Source organism: Pongo abelii, chromosome 1 (assembly GCF_028885655.2).
Source record: "Pongo abelii isolate AG06213 chromosome 1, NHGRI_mPonAbe1-v2.0_pri, whole genome shotgun sequence".
Classification (NCBI taxonomy): domain Eukaryota; kingdom Metazoa; phylum Chordata; class Mammalia; order Primates; family Hominidae; genus Pongo; species Pongo abelii.
This window is the reverse complement of record NC_071985.2, coordinates 169,409,954-169,429,532: the sequence shown is the minus strand read 5'-3', so window position 1 is coordinate 169,429,532 and position 19,579 is coordinate 169,409,954.

The following is a 19,579-nucleotide window of genomic DNA, read 5'->3' as shown; positions in this document are numbered from 1 at the left end:
TCAGATCACACAGTGGGAAAGATGCTCACTGAACACATTCACTCAGCAGCTGCGTATTGAGCTCCTTACAGAGAGATATGTCAGCCAACAGAGCTCAGCCTGGCCCTCGTGAAGCTTAAGGTCTGGCGATGGAGAAATGGTTAGAGAATCAGCCCTAGTTCATGCTCCCGTGAAACTACTACAGGGAGCTGTAGCCACAGGAGGGGCAACTCCTTCCAATCTCAGTCTTGGCGAAAACTCTGGCAAACCTTCCCAAGGTATAATATGTGTCCTCTAAAACAAGATCTGAAATTATTCAGATAATTTCAGATAATAACTTCAGAGAGCTGAAGTTATTCAGGCAAAGGTGAGGAGGGAGAAAGTGTTCCGGGCTGAAGGTATACATGTGTGTAAATGCAGAGGCCAGGCTAGGGGTGGATGGATTCAAAGAAGGCAGAGAGCAGGGGGGCTGGAGTGGGAGAGCGGGGCAGGAGATGAAATTAGAGAGGAAAGGAGGTGGGCTGGGTCTTGCCTAGAGCCTTGTGAGCACTTGAAAGAGTTTGGGCTGGCCAGGCACGGTGGCTCACGCCTGTAATCCCAGCACTTTGGGAGGCTGAGGCAGGTGGATCACCTGAGGTCAGAAGTTCGAGACCAGCCTGGCCCACATGGTTAAACCCCGTCTCTACTAAAAAAACAAAAAACAAAAAACCCCAAAAATTAGCTGGGTATGGTGACATGTGCCTGTAGTCCCAGCTACTCGGGAGGCTGAGGCAAGAGAATCGTTTGAACCTGGGAGGCAGAGGTTGCAGTGAGCCGAGACTGTGCCATTGCACTCCAGCCTGGGCTACAGAGCCAGACTCCATCTCAAAAAAAAAAAAAAAAAGAGTTTGGGCTTTGTGCCCAGGGCAGTGGGCAGTTCCTAGAGCTTGGGAATGTCACATTTAGATTTGTACTTTAGCAACGTCACTCCCCACCTCTCTGGGGAGTGTACAGCCCCTCTCTGGAGGGAGGCAAGGCTGGAAAACCAGGGACTGGGTGACCGGGTGAGAGAAATCGTCGAGCAGAGTACTCTTTTGACTCCAAGAGCAGGTCCAGGCTGTGGAGCTTCCAGAGCAGGTTTTGTCTGCTGTTCTTTCTCAAACCCCCGTGGTTCCTTTTCTCCATGTGGCCACAGCATTCTCAAACTTGATTTTAATACATTCTGGGGTTTTGTCACGTTAGAACAATGGGATACAACCCCTTTGAGCATGAGAGCTGTTTCTTAACGTAAAAGACTTCACCCCCACGTCACAGTTCTGGTGCTTTTAGTATCTGTTAATTGAGAAAATAACTAAGGAACAAAGCCTCCAGGAGATGGAGGCACACTTGAGAATTACGCCCACGTCTATATGGAAGCCAGGATTTAACCAGTCTGTTGACATGGCTGTTATAACGTATGCATCCATGGAGCCATCTGAAAGAACTCTGCACCCCCCACCCCCAAGGGGTTGGGAACCGTTGCGCTGGAACATATGTGTTAAGAAGCCACATAGACATCTGTCCCCAGAGTGCAGTGCATGGCTGCCTTCTCTGTAAACCGTGGGGTGCATAAACTCAGCTGGTTCTAATTGCACAGGGCATGCCATGTTGTTGCCCGATGTAATGTCAATTTTTATTTATTTGTGTTTGTGAAAAGCAGGGCTGATTAGACCACTTAAAACTACACAGGCTGGTTAGAGCCAGGCTGGCGTTAGTGATTTCAGCTGCCCTCCCCAAAGTCATCAGCGCTCCCAGCTCTCAGCCTCCCTCTGAGAATGTAAACTAGGGGCCTTGTGCTATCATGATTTCTATTTCATCCTGACTCTTATAAACTACCATATAAAAAGCAGCCACTTATGGTTTTTTTACATTTCAATTTCATTTTGAGGCTTGGAAAATCACAAAATAAAAATAGCCCTGAGAGTGGAAAGTTTGGGGGAGTTTGTTTAGCTTTCTTTGAAATATACTTTGTGAAGAAATGTCAGTCATGAGATCTCTCTTGGTGGAGTGCTTTACTGTTGGTGTAATTTTTTTACATCGCTTTCTCCTGTGTAATCCTAAGAGAGATGCTGTGAGGTGTGAATGATTACTATGCTCATTCTGCAAATGAGACAGAAGCTCAGAGAGATGAAAAGACCAGCCTGGGCCAAGACGGCATGACCGGGAATGGCAGAGTCAGTCCAGGTAAATCCTTACCCCAAATCCTGGCCTCCCCCTACAATCTTATGTCTCTCCATGCCTGGTTCCTGCCTTCCTCCTTCCTCAGGTGTCCAGACCATGTCTGGACAAGCATAGGCTCTGGCTTAGTCACCAGGCAACTTCCTCCCTGTCAAGAAACCTGCTGCTCGGTATGAGACTATTTACTTCCAGACCCTCTGGGTCCCCTTGCGGGTGGCCAGCTCCTTGAGGACAGGGCATTTGACTTTGTCACCCCTGTGTCCTTAGGACCCAGAACAGGGTTTAGTACATAGTAGATACTCAGTAAATGTCCTCCAAATGGAAGCATCATTGAATAAAAAAGGTTGTTTTTTTTTTTAATCATTCTATTTCATTCCATTTTGATCCTGATTATAAATTGGCCATCAAGAGATTGATTAAGGTCTTGAGGTTATTACTGGGCTTATCATTTTCTAAACTGTGTTTTGAGGAATGTTCTGAGATATGTCAATAGGCATTCCCCTAAAATGAAAATTTTTGTGGTCATAGAAGTTTGGGGAATACTGATTAAATAAATTCAACAAGTTTTTTTTAATTGCAGTTGTTCTCAAAGCATAGATCCTTCTCCAGGTCTGGTTCCCTTCAAGATCTCCCCATCTTTATGAGTTGGAGGCATACTTCTCCATTCTCATGGTTGTTTAATGAGTAACTTTTAAACACACACATCTGCACTTGTACACGGAACTGTTGTCCTGAGTGGCCCATCGTTTGCAGGGCTGCTTCTCTCATGGTGTCACCAGTTCTCAGCAAAGCCGCGAGTGTGTATGTTTCTCTTCTTTATCACCTTCTCTGCCTCCACGCATAGCCAGGCCATAGTCCTCCCAGTGCCTGAAAAACTCCCTTCCCTTTTGCCTAAAAAGGACTAAAGTCTCCTTCATTTAAAGAAATATATCCTTGTTCATACTGCTTCCTCAGGCTGTGGCTCCCTTTTACTTCTGCTCTTTGACTTCAAACTTTCTTGAGGAGTTGAGCACATCCGAAGTCACAATGCCTTCCTGAGGGCAGTCTGCCTCCAATGAGTAGTGAATGCAGAGGAGTCAAGCCAGCCTCTTTGCCCCAGGTCAGAATTACTCTGCAAGTCCATCCAAGCTCCAAAGCTCCACCTGGGATTAGCTGAGACCTTTGCTTCAACACGCCAACTTCTTCCTCTAGCCTATTCGGTTCCTTCACGTCCGTCAAGGTATTTATTCCAAGAATGCTCCCCAGTTCCTATATGCTGATGTCCATCTCCAAGTCTGCTTCCCAGGAAACCCGACCTGCAGCAGTTGGTTCTTGGAGTAGCCAAGAATGTAAATATTAATGGGAAAATTTTCAGCTGCATTTTGAACTGGCAATAAGAACGCCATCATTGGTGGTAGATGAAATAGAGATGGCTCCAGGCACAAAGTAGCAGTACAGTCGTGAAAATTGTCATCATGGTGAACTGGAAAGGTATATACATGCAAGGAATATTGTGGTGGGTCGGGTGTTTGGGTAATATGGAGTCATAAAGAGAATGAAGTTGGATGGGTGTATCTGAGAGTTATTGATGCTTTTGAGAAAGATAATGAAAGGCTGAGAGTAAATATTTAGCAGCATAGAAAGAAATTTTCATCTCCTGAGATCTGGAATAGAAAGAGCTGAGGATCAGGCCCAGGATTTAATTATAAGAGAAGTAGAGCTTCTAGACCCAGACAGGGCTATTCCACCAAGGATGAGTCCCAACCGGGAAGAAATGGACTGTGTTATGGCAGGAGGACATCTGAGTTGATGCACTTCAAAATCTTGAGTGTCCAGATTCCCTTGAATTCTTTGGGCTGGCAGAGGTAGCCCCCCACTCCCTCTTAGAGGCCAGTGCTTCCCCCTTGCTTGTAGACAATGTAGAGACCATTACCCTTCAAGTGAACACATGACCTCCCTCCTTACCCACCTTTTGGCCACCAGACAAAAAAAGATAGAATTAAATCAAAACACATCTTTGCCAGGAAAGTACTGAGCCTATTCAGGGAAGAAAGAAACTAGATTTCAGAGAAGCTGTAGGACCTAACCCACAAGTACAGAACCTGGGAGAGTATGTGTGGGCCTGGACTCTGAGAGTGCTGGATCAAGGGGAGACCGATCTTACAAGTGGATGAGGGAGAGTTTATAGGTATGGCAGCAATCTCCCTGTCTAGGACCCTGGGAGGCAGTGTTAACACACCTCCCGGTGACTCTTAGAAGGTTGGAGAGGGCTATAACCCATAGAAGTGAAGTGGAAATACCTGAGTTACTACAGAAGACATTGAAAGGAGAGACTGGATGGCTCAGAGAACTGTGCATACCAGAATGAATAAAGTATGTGAGGCTGGTAAATCCACCAGAAGACTCTGTTCTGCAGGTGGGCTCCGGAAACACTTCGTTTGCCAGAGCAATAAGGAACACACTGACAAAAAGACCATCATCACGGAGAAGCTCAGTGATGGCCACTCTCTATAGACCAGAGTTAATGCTGGGAGATTTGGGCTCCTAATAACAATAGGGATGATTAGATATCAAAAATAGAGGCCAGGTTTCAGCATTTAACTATGAGAAGCAAGGGAGGTGCAATTATCATAGTAACAATAGGAATGATAAGATCGCAATAACAATAGGGATGATAAAATCTCAAAAATAGAGGCCAGGTTTCAGGATTTACCTGTGAAAAGCAAGGTTGGCACAATTATCATAGTAAGTGGCAAGACAGAAAAGCCCAATCTGCTATGGAGATGGTGTAATGTCCCCAGTAGGTCAAATACGCAGGTCTAGGAACCAAGGGGTTTGTGTAGGAATAGCCCCCTTATCATCACTCTCAGTTATTCGCTTGGGGAATTTGTGCTTCATTTTCACAGCCCTGGTTTCTAGAGGCTTAGCAGTGTTGGCTCACAGAGGGGAAAATGCTTCCACCAAGGGACACAGCAAGAATCCCATTAAATGTTAAGCCACATCTTTCTTTCTAGTCCCTTCAGGATCCTGGCAAGAGTCATTGATCCTGACTATCAGGAAGAGGTAGCACCGGTGTTACACAATGGGGGCAGGGAAGAATATGTTTGGCACCCAGGTGATCCATTTGAGTGTTTCTTGGTACTTTTTGCCCAGTTTTGATGATAAATAGGTAAGTGTAGGAGTCATTGCCTGAGAAGGGCAGAGGAACAAGAGTTCAAATCCCTCGGATATGAAGGTCTGGGCACCCTCACCAGGTAAGCTATCTAAACCTGCAGAGGCAGTAGCTGAGACTGAGGGGAGTGATAGGAGACGAAGAAGATGCTGAGTATCTGTTTTGTCCTTGGGATCAGGTGCAGCAGGCAACACATTAGTTTACAGCATTAACCTTCCTCTTTTAAGTTTCTCTAGAAAAAGAGGTCCACTAGAATCCTAAAAGATCTGCTTTTAGGACACACACCAAAGGAGTGGATCTGAGCAACATGAGGCATGGATTGGCATGGATGCTGTGATGCCCCAGCCAAATTCTGTCTCCCCACTCCCAGGATCAAAGCACTCATTCCCCCAGCTACTAAGAGTGTTGACAATTGACAGCATATGGCTGAGTCCAGCCCCAGAGGCTGCCCACAGCTGAAGAGAGTTGCCTTGCTCAATGCCACACACCTTCCTTAAGGGCAGCCCTGAGCCTAATGGGTCATTGCTGCATGGTCATAAAAGCTCAGCCCCATTGCCCCAATTAGGAACAATGCTTCAGGGCTCTTCAAACCCCAGAGCTCTCTATGGAATGGGATGAGGGCTTTTTTGTGACTGCATCACAGCCCAACTTCACTCTGTGCCCAGTCCTATTCCTTTGCTTCTTCCACAGATCCCAGTTCTGAGAGCCCTCCCGAGTGAGTTTTCAGCATGCTAATCTTTTACTCAGAGTCTGTGTTCCAGAGAACAGGGAGGCAATACAAAGCAACCAGCAGTTCCAAACAACAATAAATTCCAAGCTGGATAATCAAAATATATGTATATATGTGTATATATTAATATATATGTGGAGATGTATGTATAGGCAAATCATGGCAAAACTTCAGAAAATCAAAAAAGATATTTAGAGATGGGAAGAAGGAAAAGATAATGTCAGAAAGGCTGCTCTTTTCTCAAAAGAGCAGCAATTTTTCTGAGGGCTGACTTCTCTAGAGAAAATATTGAAGCCAGAAAAGGGGGAAATGAAATGGTCAATGCAGTGACATAAAATAACCTAGAATCTCATACCCAGGAAAATAACCAGTCAAAAATAAGGGCAAAATACAGAACATTTCAGAAAAAACAAAAATGCAGTAAGTTTACAAACAGCAGACACTTAATAAAATGTTTGTTAAGGAATATATCTCAGACAGAATAGATGGAGGGTGCAAGGACAGATGGTGAATATGTATTTTGGTAAATTTACAGATAAAACTTAAGAAAACGTTTAATTTATGAAATAATAATAATGTCTAATGTCTGTTGGGGGCAAAGAGCCTAGAATAGACAAAAGTAGCATGTGAATTTAGAGGAGTGGGAGATCTTATTTAAGACACCATGAAGTCATAGTATATTTGGAGAAAAAATTACTATTTAAACTTTGTTCAAAAGAATGACATAGCACTTTAATTAATTAATTCCAAACTTGTAGGGGAAGAATTAGGATGGGGAAGAGAAAAAATGCAGTCAATCCAAAGGAGGTAGGAAGGGTGGGTGTAAAACAGGAAAGGCAGAATGAATAGAAGGATAATTAGAAATAAGAGAGTAGACACAAATCCAAACAAGTCAGTAATCAAAATAAAGGGAAAAAATTCTGGGCACAGTGGTGCACCCTTGTAATTCTGACTACTTGGGAGGCTGACGTGGGAGAATTGCCATAGCTCAGGAATTCAAGATCAGCCTGGCCAATATAGCAAGACCCCATCTTGAAAGAAAAAGCAAGAAGGAAGGAAGGGAGGAAGGGAGGGAGGGAGGAAGGAAGGAAGGAGAAGAAAGGAAGAAAGAAAGGGGGGAGGGAGGGGAGAGAGAGAAGAAAGAAAGAGGGAGGAAGAGAGAGAAGAAAAGAAGGAAGGAAGGAAGGAAAGAAGAAAAAGAAAGAAAGGAAATAAGAAAGGAACGTCGTGGCTCACGCCTGTAATCCCAGCACTTTGGAGACCGAGGCAGGCAGATCACGAGGTCAAGAGATTGAGACCATCCTGGCTAATATGGTGAAACCCCGTCTCTACTGAAAATACAAAAATAATAACAATAATAATAAGCTGGGTGTGGCGGCACGCGCCTGTAGTCTCAGCTACTCGGGAAGCTGAGGCAGGAGGATTGCTTGAACCCGGGAGGTGGAGGTTGCAGTGGGCCAAGATTGCACCACTGCACTCCAGCCTGGGGACAAAGCGAGACTCTGTCTCAAAAAAAAAAAAAAAAAAAAGATAAAGAGATAAGAAAGAAAGAAAAGAAAGCAAGCAAGAAACAGAAGGAAAATGGATTAAGCTGTCCTGTTAAAGCACAAAGACCCTCATACCGCATAGAAACAAACTCCAGCTATGTCCTTTCTACAAGAGACTAACTAAATAAAACACAAGGACAAAAAAAGTTTGAATGTCAAAGCCTAGAAAAAATATGTCAGGAAAATATTAACCAAAAGAAAGCAGGCCTACAAAACAAAACAGACTTTGAGGAAAAAAGCATTTAAAAAGATAAAGAAAATCACTACATAATGCTAAGAGGTTCGATTTGTTAGGAACATAACAATTGAAAACTTATATTTACCTAATAATACACCTTCAAAATATAGAAACAAAAACGGTTTGATCTATGAAGAGGCATTAACAAATCCTTCACTATTTTAATACAGCTTTCTTGGTTATTGGTAGATCAAGTAGAAAACAATGTTGGCAAGGATATTTGAGATTTGGACAGCATCATGTAAAAGCTTTCAGGACACTGGTTTGGTTTATCACCTCCCCCAGGTCTCCACTTCACCTCATATACACTCCCATCGCTCTTGTCCTGACTTTTTCATTCACACATCTCAGGGTAGTCCTTGATTTGTGTCTGCACCACCAGTTTTATTATCTGCCTCTGGTTTGTGGCTTTACTCATATTCTCAATTTTGCCTTCATAGTTTCTTAAGCAAGATTTCTGTCTTCCAGTATCTTAGCGAAAGAGAAGCCCAAGCAGGGCTAGACTTTAACCCCCTTGTCTTCCTCATATTACAAAAGGAGTCGGGGGACAGGTTCAGGCATCATATAAATGTTAGTGCTTGGCACATGTTAGGTAAGTGCTCATAAATGTATGTAGAACAAAAGCAATGAATATTAACTTATTTGAAGGATTTTTCTCCCGGCATCATTTACTTCTAGATCAAAGTGCTTAGTCATATCAGACTCTAATCCCTAAATGCAGACAGCTTTATCCATTTTCCTTCTCCCAGCCCTGCATCCCTACACATTCCAGGTCTTTATCTTTCTTCTCTAGTCCCTATCTCCTACCACTTAGTGCCAACCACAGAATGAGAGAGGCTGGGGATGGTTCTTCCAGTACAGCTCATGGCAGAGACAGCAGTGGTATATGGAAACTACCTCATATGCAGCGCTCTCCCAGCTGACAGCCTTCTTAGAAAATGAGAATTCATCTGGCAATAAATAACAAGGGCTACAGAGCTGTTCCTACTCTTTGACCCAGTAATTCCACTTCTGGGAATTTTCTCTAAGGAAATAACTTAAGGGGGAAAGTATCCATCTGTCTAAAGATGTTCACAGCAGATCAATTCATAAGAAAGGAAAACTGGAAACAATCCAGATTCCCAGTATTGGGGAAATGGCAGGCAGATTGTGACACAGTATCACAATGGAATACACTATAGCTATTACAAAGGGCAGTTATATACACTAGGCCAGTTCTTGGAAGTGTACTTGTGAAGTTACATTCTGAGAGAGCAGCCTACCCGAAAACTCACCGTTTATTGCTTGTAAGACACTTCAAATCTGGTTCTAAGGATGATGAAACTGAGGCTTGAGGCGTTTATTGCCCTGCCTGGAGAGAAATTGGAATTCAAGACTGGATCTCTCTGATCCCAATGTCCATGTCCTCCTATACATGTAGCTCCCAGCTGTGTCTAATTTTCTAGCAAAATAGAAAGGGAACAGAGAATGATCCAAGCAGATTAGAGTTCTGTTTTTTGATTTTTTTTTGAGACGGAGTCTTGCTCTGTCGCCAGGCTGGAGTGCAATGGCACGATCTTGGCTCACTGCAACCTCCGCCTCCCGAGTTCAAGAGATTCTCCTGCCTCAGCCTCCTGAGAGCTGGGACTACAGGCGGCCGCCACCATGCCCAGCTAATTTTTGTATTTTTAGTAGAGATGGGATTTCACCATGTTGGCCACGATGGTCTCGAGCTCTTAACCTCGTGATCTGCCCACCTTGGCCTCCCAAAGTGCTGGGATTACAGGTGTGAACCACCGCACCCTGACTAGAGTTTATTTTTAATTGTGTTAATAATGAGAAATGTTTAAATTTTTTTTAAAAAGAGGAATAAAACAGATCTGTCTCATGAAGACCAGGCCCGACCATAGCTCGATCCAAGGGTCTGTGCCATGTAGACAACCACATTAACTATCTGTCTACATTATGTACCCAAATACCCTGAGGGACTTGTTCAGTGCACACATACTTTCTTCCCTGAACCCCTGCTCTGCATTGAAACTTTATGTCTATGACACAATGAGCTACTGCTTGTGGTAGAAATATGGATATTTATTTTTGGTTTGTTTGGAGGCAGAAAGAAAGATTGAAAATCACTGGTTAAAGCATTGTCCTCAAAAGGTCCCTGTGAAAACCCAGGAGCTTGTGACACAAATGAGAAGAATGAATGTTTTCCAATTTTCAACGTATGACTTGATATAGCCACATTGGGTAAAATGGAAGATGCTTGAGTTTTGTGTGAATTTTGGAGTAAGAGTGATTTAGGTTCAAGTCTTGGCCCAATTATAATTGTGGGTAAGATCTATTTTATTTTATTTTTTAAAATTATTTATTTATTATTTATTTATTTATTTATTTATTTATTTAGAGATGGAGCTTCACTCTTGTTGCCCAGGCTGAAGTACAATGGCACAATCTTGGCTCACCGCAACCTCTGCCTCCTGGGTTCAAGCGATTCTCCTGCCTCAGCCTCCCCAGTAACTGGGATTACAGGCATGCACCACCACGCCTGGCTAATTTTGTATTTTTAGTAAAGATGGAGTTTCTCCATGTTGGTCAGGCTGGTCTCGAACTCCTGACCTCAGTTGATCCACCTGCCTCGGTCTCCCAAAGTGCTGGGATTACAGGCGTGAGCCACCGCGTCTGGCCAAGATCTATTTTAAACACACCCACACACCCCTGGCATTTGCCCTTAGAAACTGTTAGAACAACATGTCTACCTTGCCCTTTACCTTGATATCGTTGAATTTTGCCACTGACAAAATGTCCTGGTTCTTGGGCTAATGATGTCTCGACGAAAGATAAGGATTAGAAATACTTTGTTTCTAAAGATCTTCTGTTCTTTAGCTGATGCCTGTGTTTCTGTTCCTTGTCCTTCCCTAGTACATTCACCAACCAAAGTTGCAATGGCAGGAGCCCTTCTGGCTTCTCCTAGGGCCACCTGTGCCTGCCTGCAGTCCAGATGGCTGACTTCCCCACTTCCTCCTTCATTACCTCTTATTAGAGAAGCAGTTGGACCACAGGTTTGGACTGACCAATGAATAAAGGGCAAGGAGCCACTTCAAGGTATTTTTAGTCTTAAAGAAACTATAAAACCAACCCAGACACAGCAATGGGAGGACTCCAGGCTCGAAGGCAGTAGGCCCAGAGGACAGCTTGGCACGAGTGCATCAGCTTCAGAGTTGTGCTTCTTGGCTGTTCTTCAGAGTCAGCAGTTGTTCCCTCAATGACTTCGCAGAAGTGGCAAGATGAGGTTGGTGCGGAGAGACAAGCGGCATGGGTTTGTAAGACCCTTGCCGTCAGCTGACCCACCCGCCCTGCTAGGTTCCCGCTGCCGTGACCACAGCCTTCTAGTTAAAAGTAATACTTTTCTTCATATTTTATGGCAGATAGTTGGGATTTTTACTTTGCCATTGCAAATACACAGAAAGGAAACAATAACCCCAGGGGTGAGGAGCGGGCAGAATAATTCAAGATATCAAAGTCAGAACTGGGTCCCTGGGCAGGAATTAGAAGAGGGAGCTTGTGCTGTACAGACCTCTAGGAGCTACCAGCAAATACAGTGCTTACTTGCACTGTGACTTTGAGCCAGGGGCTTAACCTCTCTGACCTTGAGGTTCCTTATCTGTAGAATGGGCTAATCCTTCCCATGATGCAGAGTTGTTATAAATATTAGAGAAAATGTGTCCAACATACCTGGCTATTAGTGCCCAGAGTGACCTTAATATGGAAATAGCATCTGGTCAGAATGAAGGGTCCCACCCTCCATGTGCCCTGAACACATAGATAGTATAACTACAACCATGCACTATCCCACCATATTTTAATGGCATGCTGTCTTTCTCACTGATGTGTAAACTGTGAAGAGAGACTGAGTCAGATTCATCTCTGTGTCCTCAGGGTGTGGCTGGTACCTGGCACCATGTCAGGCTCAGAGAGGATATTTTTGTACTTTGAAATTGTAATTTAGTATTTGGATGATGAAAACACCTCATTCTTTCTCTCTTTCCTCTGCATTTGCCTCTTTTGTTTCTTAAATGTAAAGGAATTTAAACCAAATAGGCTTTTTGTGATGAGATTGGGCTAGGCTGTGTTTCAGTAACAGCCCACTCTGAAATCTCAGTGGCTTAACTTGACAAAAGTTTATTTCTGACTCATGCAAAGTCCCCTGTGGTTATGGGCGACTCTCCAGGACAGCTGTTCTCCATACAGTGGCTCAGAAACCCCAGGCGCCTTTGATCCGGTGGCTCCATCATCTCAGCACAAGGCAAAGCAAGAGCCCCTGGAGAGCTGCACCCTCCAGGCTGTGCTTCAGCCCAGAAGTGCTACCTGTCACTTCCCTGCAGAGCCCCTTGGCCAGACGTCACGTGGCCACATCTAACTGCAAGATAGCTGGGAAGAGTAGTTTTCAGTGTGCCCAGGATGGAGAGCTGAGTTGGATCCTAAGGTGTCCTAATCACGCCCAGTGTAAGGGCTCAAGCTAAAATGCAAAACAACCCAAAGCAAAAGTGGAAAAATCATCCACATTTGTTGTTCCTTTTACGAAACATACATTTACTTATTTATCCAATGAATATTTGTTGAAAACCTGTAAGGTACCAAGCATTGCTCTAAGTACTAGGGCGTAGTGGTGAATAAAAAAGGTCCCTGACATCATGAGCTTATATTCTGTTGGGGAGAGACAAACAATAAATAGGTATATAAACTCTCAGATGGTTATTTGTACTATGAAGGAAAATAATAAAATAGGGTAAAAGGATAGAAAAGGAGAGAGGAAGTTGCTGTTTTGGATATGGTGGTAGAGGAAGTCTTTGCTGATAAGAGATTTGGTGAAGTAAGAGATGACATGCCAGTACATGAGGTGGAGGAGAGGAGACATTGTTACAGTCAAAGGGAAGACTCAGTGCAATGATTAGTTCAATCATTTAGTTCATTAATTCATCAAACATTTATTGAGCTTTTACCACTCTGACAGACATTCTCTAATAGAGTTGGTGATACAAATGTGAATAAAACCCAGATGGCAGCCTCCAGAAGTCCACAGTTCAGTAGGGGACATAGATGTGCAAGCAAATATGTACACTAAGAAGTAAGGAGTCAGATAGGACATAAAAGAAAGAGTGAAATTTCCGTTTGGTTGGAGAGGGTCAATGAAGATGTTATACAAGTGGTGACTTAATAGTCTAAAGTAGAAATTAAGAAAGTCAGCGATTAAGATAGAAATGTGGTATGCATTATCTATTTCTTTATAACACAATACCCCCAACTGTGGCTTAAACCATATTTTTTTATTTCTCATGATTCTGTGGATTGGCTGGGCTCTGCTAGACTGTTCTCCTGGCACATCTTGTATTAACCAGATCACTTGTGTGAATACATTCAGCTAGGAATCTGGAAGGGCTGAATATCCAAGATGGCTTTATTCCCATGTCTGGTGCCTCACTGGGGGTAGCTGGAACATCTGGGGATCACTGGGCCTCTCTCTCTCCCTATGTGAGGTCTCTCCTCTAGTCTAACTTGAACTTCTTTACATGGTAGATGAATCCCAAGAGAATGAACAAAGGCTGCAAGGTCTCTTAAGAACTGGAAGTTGGCCGGGCATGGTGGCTCACGCCTGTAATCCCAGCACTTAGGGAGGCTGAGGCGGATGGATCACCTGAGGTCGGGAGTTTGAGACCAGCCTGACCAACATGGAGAAACCCTGTCTCTACTAAAAATACAAAATTAGCCAGCCATGGTGGCGCATACCTGTAATCCCAGCTACTCAGGAGGCTGAGACAGGAGAATCGCTTGAACCCGGGGGTGGAAGTTGTGGTGAACTGAGATCGCGCCATTGCACTCCAGCCTGGGCAACAAGAGTGAAACTCCATTAAAAAAAAAAAAAAGAACTGGAAGTCACAGGATTATTTCCACTGCATTTGATTGGTCAAAGACAATCAAAAAGGCAGCCCAAGGCTGGCAGCAGTGGCTCATGCCTGTAATCCTAGCACTTTGGGAGGCTGAGGTGGGAGGATCGCTTGAGCCCAGGAATCTGAGACCAGCCTGGGCAAGCTGACAAGACCCTGTCTCTACAAAAAACAAAACAAAACAAAACACAAAAACTGAGCATAGTGGTGTGCATCTGTAGTCTTAGCTACTTGGGAGGCTGAGGCAGGAGGATCCCTTGAGCCCAAGAGTTTGAGGTTGCAGTGAGATTCAAGAGGAGGGGAAACAGACAACCTGCAAGCCTGTCCTGGCTGGGAGGAATTTTTGGAGGCCATGTTTTCAGATGATCTATTAATGCCCTGAACATTAACAGTACAGTAAAGCAGGTGTGTCTGTATGCTTCCATGCTACCTTCTCCCCATCATATGTGCCTGTGCAGAAATCGCTAATTGATTTCAGCACACTTAGCTGCTGAGCCTAGGCTCTTTCTCAAGTCAGTACCTCAGGTAGATTGGCCAGAGTTGGGGCAAGAGATGAAACTCATTTGCCATCCCAACCAGAAAGGAATATAGAAACCGCCAAAATTGTATCTCTGGTATGATTATACTGACTACAGCTCTTGGGTCTGCAAATGAAGAAGGATGGGGACAAGCAATAAGATTGTGAGTCACGCTTTTTGTCGTATTTTTGCAATAAGTAGGCAGTTTTAGATGCCCAGGGGATGTAAACATTAAAAACACATTAAAAACATTATATTATAGGGCAAAGATGGAAAAAAGAGAAAAAAGCTGTCAACAAGGGGATTGAGTGAAACAAGCATGGCTGGCTCAGAGAGAAAGGAATTTGGAGGGACCCAGGAAGGGGAGCAGGTGACACAGGCTTGTCAAGGGGTTCTGGAGTGAACAACTTTGGTCTGAACAGGAAACCGTACTTGGTTTCCAGCCAGAATGAGCTTGGCACTCCCAAGCTCTGAGGTTTGGGTAACTAGTCTAGTTGGGCTTAGAGATATAACAGGTTGGAATGTAAAGGCAGCTTTATGTGTCCAGCTGTGCTAGCTGAATTCTACAGCAAGGTTCAGTGCCTGCATTTGACCTGTTTCCAAGGGGTTGGAATCCCCAGATGTGTCATAATGTGTTAAAATCAGTTTTGTGCTCTAAACTGCTGAGAGTGTTGTATTTCAGGTACCTCATCATAAAAGAAGGTTACAGAAGTTAGAGCTGCACCTGTAAGGACAGAGGTAACATAGAAGAAATCTATGTTATTGCTTTTGGTGGTGGCGGCAGCTGAATTAACTAAGCTCCAAAGCAACGGACAAGGCATCTTCTGGGAGACTGGACATATGGCATCTCCTGATCCTTAAAATTATAGATTATTTTAGCCCTACCTCTTCAGCAAAGCAAAATCCTCATGTAGAGGGACTGTGTGTGATTTAAGGCAAAATGTCTTTCCCTTTCCCCCAGCCAGGGGTGATGTGGTGGGAAGTATGTTGAATTTGGACTCAGGAGGGGGATTACCTAAACAGCAACTGTAGTGCATAGTGGGTTTCGGTGTCATCTAGACCTGGACTTGAAGCCAGACTCTGCCATTTCCCAGCTGGATAGCTGGCATGCCTTAGTTAGCAAGTTTGTAAAGTGACGGTAATGATACCTACTTTTCAGAGTTGTTGTGAAGATAAGTATCTTCAAAGTACTAGTGATAAAGGAATAGTATTTGCAGAGCTCTTGTCATCTGGTACCATCTCTCATCATTTTATTAGTGCTTATCAGCCTGCAGGCCTTCAGATGAATGACTTTCTTTCTTAGCTAAAGCATTTGAATTCGGCTGCAACTTAGAGGGAGCTAATCCAGTTGCCAAATGGTCCCAGAAGTAGTGGTCCAGATCCTCTCCCTAACAAGCAGAGGAAGATGTTTTTGTGTAGAGGCTTCAAATCAGACTATCTGTGAGGCCAGGTCACTGTAGGTTCTGGAATTCAGGGAAAAACTTTTCCCCAGATAAAATAGAAAATCGCATTTCCTGACATCTCAGCCACCATCTGGGTTTCTTTCTACATCAAGTATCATATTTTGGCTACTGTACCCTGTTAAAACATTTACCATAAACTCTCCCTCAGGATATTTCAAGGACCTCCCGATAAAACTTCCTAACCAGAAAAACCCCTTTGGAATACAAGAGATGGTCATGGATTAGGAGAGGGATCAAAACACTTCAATTTATCACATAGCAAACCTTCTCTGGGGGGGCCGTCACCAGGATATTTTATGGAGAGATTCCTTCTTTCGTTTTATTATCAATGTAATGTCGCTTAACTCCAAAATATTTCTCTATTGCCATGTGCTACAGTGTTTGTCTGATTCCTATCTGGGCAAGGCTCAAGGCTTAGTTCAGATTCCCTCCTAAACATTCTACAAATGCTCCCTGTGTTTCTGGTTTCAGGGTATTTGCCACTAAGTTTCAGTCTTGCAGCTGCTCATGTGTTCTGATGGCAGAGAGAAGCTGGGGGGTTATCGCATTCAAGCAGGTACTGAGAGTCTGATGCAAGCCAGGCACTGTGCTAGACAGTGGGATGTGGAAAGCCATGAGACAGGCTCAGCCCTGGGATGTTCACAATCTGACCAAGGGCCTGTTCTCAGAAAGGATGGGTAGCCTATGTGTAGTGTACCTTATTGGTTTAACTGACCATCTTTGAGGTGGAATGAATTATTCCACAACAACCCAGAACTTTGGCACTTTGGCCTCATCTGCCATATTTAGTTAAGATAATGCTAGATGTCGCAATACACCCGCTAAATGTAGAATGAATCAACAGAGTAGAAATTTATTTCTTGCTTACATTAAGCCCAAATGCATGTTTCCAATTGCCAAGCTGCTCTTCTCCAAGCAGAGATGCAGGGACCCAGCTACTGAAGGAGCCCTTGTTTTTCCCAGTTGCTGAGGAAAGTGGTTAAAGAAGGCGCCTCACTTCTGAAACACTCCAGCCCAGAAGCAACAGGCATCAGTTCTGCTCACCTTCCACTGGTGAGAACAAGTTACGTGGGCACACCAAGATGCAAGGGGAAAGAGAGACCCTGGCCTGGCAGTCCCTTTCTGGTGACATCTCTCCACTATGAAAGGGGAGCGTGAACCTCTGTTGGACAGCTATCTGTCTTGATCACATCTGCCCCCCATTGGTAGGTAAAAAACTTTGATTACTTCCCTACCGATTTGCTTGTCTGCCTCCTTTTTGTATCTCTGGTCATGTATCTTACTCAAGGATCTTCTAATTCTCTTTCTAGTATAATGTGATTAAAAGAACACTGAGCTAGAATCAGAAGACCTGGGTTCTGGAGTTATTGAGACTTCCTCACAGGATGATCTTGAGCAAGTCATTTTCCCTCATGTGTCTGTTTCCTTATCTGCAAAATAAAGGTATTAATAGCTACTATACAGGGACGTTAGGAAGATTAAATGTGATTCACATCCAAAGTACGTAGTATAGTGCCTGACAAATAAGAGAAACTCAACATATATTCAGTTATGAATTGAATGATGAAAGAAACTTTTATCAGTCATTTTCCTACCACCTTCTACTGGTCCCTGTGGCTGTGTGTATTGGCATTATTTAGGTATATGGGGGCATGAGGAGGTGATGGGAGGGGAACTGGAGTTTTCTCAGCTACTCAATAAAGGCACTGAAGGCAGGAACTGCATGTGAGCTCCCTTTTATAGGTCCCCCTTCAGGCACACGGAGCGAATGCCTGGTAAACTGGTGAATGCATTTTGTTGAATCATGGATGAGCGTTTACACCATTGCCTCAAAGGGGCTGAATACTGAGGCAACCACAGTTATGGCTGTACCCTAGAGCTGGAGCTGCCTCATCTCCAAGTATCAGACTATGTTTGTTCTTCTGGTTCCAGGGTGAAAGGCAATGTTTCCAAGGTGGGAAGGTCAGTCCTGGTCCTTTCCTGACTGAAAATGTGAGAGGACCCTTCTGTTCACCAGGCAGCTGGCTTCTGGCCTCTGAGCTGACCTCAGTAGTCAAATTGCCCACTTGGGTATTCAAAGCAATAAGTCCTTCTAGCAAACCATAGGCAACTGCCGTTAGGCTTGAGTTTGGTATTCAAACTCGAGTCCTGAATGGGCCACTAACTTAACAGGGCTGAGTGGTCAAGTGAAAAGACCAGGGGCTTTGCAGTTCCACAGCGCTGGCTTCAACTCTGGGCTTGGCAGGGAGGCTTTAGGCGACTTCTTCAGCCATCCCAAGACTCAGTTTCTTCATATGCAAAATGAGCACCACCATCCTGCCACCCTCTCTTCCTTTCTCCTTCTCGTACAGGGTTGCTGAGAAGCAGATGCATATTAAGGTTGAGAGGTTAGGCTCTGGAGGCAGACTCCTGGTTCATGTGATTGTGGCAAGTTACCTAACCTTTCTTTGCCTCAATTTCCCTGTATGTAAAATGGGACAATAATACTTCCTACTATATATGCTTGTGAGTTAATTTATGTGAAATGCCTAGAGTAGTGCCTGGCAATCAATAATAAGCAATCAACTATAATAAGTAATTAATAGCTACTATTATTTTTAAATCATTTATTTTATTTTTTAATTGACAAGTAATTATTGTACATATTCATGGGGTACATAGTGATATTTTGATACATATAATGTGTTGTGATTAGATAAGGGTAATTAGCATAGACATCATCTCAAACATTTATCATGTCTTAATGTTTCGAATATTCGATATCCTCCTTCTAGCTATTTGAAACTAAATATATTTTTGTTACCTATAGTCTTCCTACAGTGCTATAGAACACTAGAATTTATTCCTCCTATCTAGCTATAATTTTGTATCCTTTAACAAATCTTGGCTGGGTGTGGTGGCTCATGCCTGTAATCCCAGCACTTTAGGAGGCCGAAGTGGGAGGATTGTTTGAGCCCAGAAGTTCAAGACCAGCCTGGACAACATAAGAAGATCCTGTATCTACAAATAAATTTTTTTAAATTAGTGCATGCCTGTAGTCCCAGCATGTTGGGAGGCCGGAGTGGGAGGATTACTTGAGCCCAGAAATTCAAGACCAGCCTGGACAACATAAGGAGACCCTGTATCTGCAAATAAATTTTTTTAAATTAGTGGGGTGTGGTAGCACATGCCTGTAGTCCCAGCTACTTGGGAAGCTGAGGTGGGAGGACTGCTGGAGCCTGCGAGGTCAAGGCTGCAGTGAGCCGTGACTGTGCCACTGCACTCCAGCCTGGAAGGCAGAGCGAGACCCTGTCTCAAAACAAAAGCAAAAATAAAAATAATCTCCTCCCTCCCTCTCCACTACCCTTCTCAGCCTTAGTATCTTCTGTTTAACTGTTTACTTCTATGAGATCAACTTTTTTGTTTTAGTTTCCACATATGAATAAGAACATGTGGTGTTTTCTCCTGGCTTATTTCACATAGCATAATGTCCTCTAGTTTCATCCATGTTGCCTGGAATGACAGGATTTCATTCTTTTTTTATGGCTGAATGGTATTCCATTGTGTATATGTACCACATTTTCTTTATTCATTCATCTCATATTGGACATCTAGGTTGATTCCATATTTTGGCTATTGTGAATAGCACTGCAATAAACATGGGGGTGCAGAGGTCTCTTAATTGCTCTTATTAGAACTATGATTACTATTAGAAGAATTCAATGAATGTAGCATTGTTTGATAACTCTGAAGTCACAACCCTTAGATTTTATTACTAAAGCAATAGGCCTTCTCTGGTCCCCACTGAGTCATGCTGCTGCTCCAGCCCTATTTTCTGGTCTCTTTGCAATTGT